This window comes from Trachymyrmex cornetzi, unplaced genomic scaffold (genome assembly GCF_001594075.2).
Source record: "Trachymyrmex cornetzi isolate Tcor2-1 unplaced genomic scaffold, Tcor1.1 scaffold815, whole genome shotgun sequence".
NCBI classification, from domain to species: domain Eukaryota; kingdom Metazoa; phylum Arthropoda; class Insecta; order Hymenoptera; family Formicidae; genus Trachymyrmex; species Trachymyrmex cornetzi.
This window is the reverse complement of record NW_017300153.1, coordinates 1,438-2,676: the sequence shown is the minus strand read 5'-3', so window position 1 is coordinate 2,676 and position 1,239 is coordinate 1,438.

The following is a 1,239-nucleotide window of genomic DNA, read 5'->3' as shown; positions in this document are numbered from 1 at the left end:
ATATAGAATGGATTATGCGTTGCAATGAGCAAATGAGTGCCAGTTGTAAAATGATAAGTATACTGCATAGTCTTTTTTGTGAGCAAATCATTAATTATATAAGTGCCAAATCATCAACAAGACGAAAACAAGGAAGATAAAACAAATCTTCTAGTACCATGTAATAATTTATTAAAAACTAAGGTGTTTAATAAAAAAAATAGGCGGTATGGAAGGTAGTAATCACTTAAATTGAGCAAGGTAATGCAATTTTGTGTTTTGAAAAAAGAGAATTAAATAATAACCACTACTTCAGTTGGAAGAGAAAATGTCTATGAATGAATTGTGATATAATAATTTCATTTAGAAGGAATTTAAATCATTTGGATTGAAATAGGAAGATCCTTCAATAAGATATACGTATACTTAGGTTTCATTGCATAAAAATTAAAGATAGTATCATTTGGATTAAGTAAATACTACTTCACTTAGAAGAGAGAATTATATTAACAGAATTTAACTTGGCGCCACAATTGTTGATATCAAATCTTTTATACAGATGATACATATATCATTAGATTTAGTAAAAACATTATTAACAGAATTTAACTTGGCGCCACAATTGTTGATATCAAATCTTTTATACAAATGATACATATCATTAGTTCTACTAAACAGCAAACGTGATTAGTTATCAGTTTTACGGCTGATTAAGTAATTGGCATTGGTGAAACTGGTCAGTTTTACGGCCGATTAAGTAATTGGCGTTGGTGAAACTGGCCCAAATGCTGATTCTTTACGAGAAGCACCATTTGGGCCAGTTTCATCAACGCTTAGCGCTTTTTTTACCTTTTTTTTAAAAAGGTAAATTTGTATATAATTTTAAAATTCCATAGAAAAATCTTTTATACACATGATACATATCATTAGAGTTAATCATATATACACATGCTAGATATTTTAACTCTCATTGGGGATGGTTTTTATTTTTTTTATTTTTCGAAATATTCATATTTCTTAATATGATTCTGACTTTTTTTATTAATGTGCTTCTTATTTATATTATTTTTCTAAGTATTATATTCTTATCCTTCTTATTTGCATTCATGCTTTACTACTATATACTACCATGTTATTATTACTAGTAGCGCCAAGTGTTTTTACATGAAAAATTTTTCTATTTAAATTAAATTTTTTCATTTTATACGGTTAATTCTTTAATTTTTTATGGTAACACTTAAATTGAGCAAGGTAACGCAA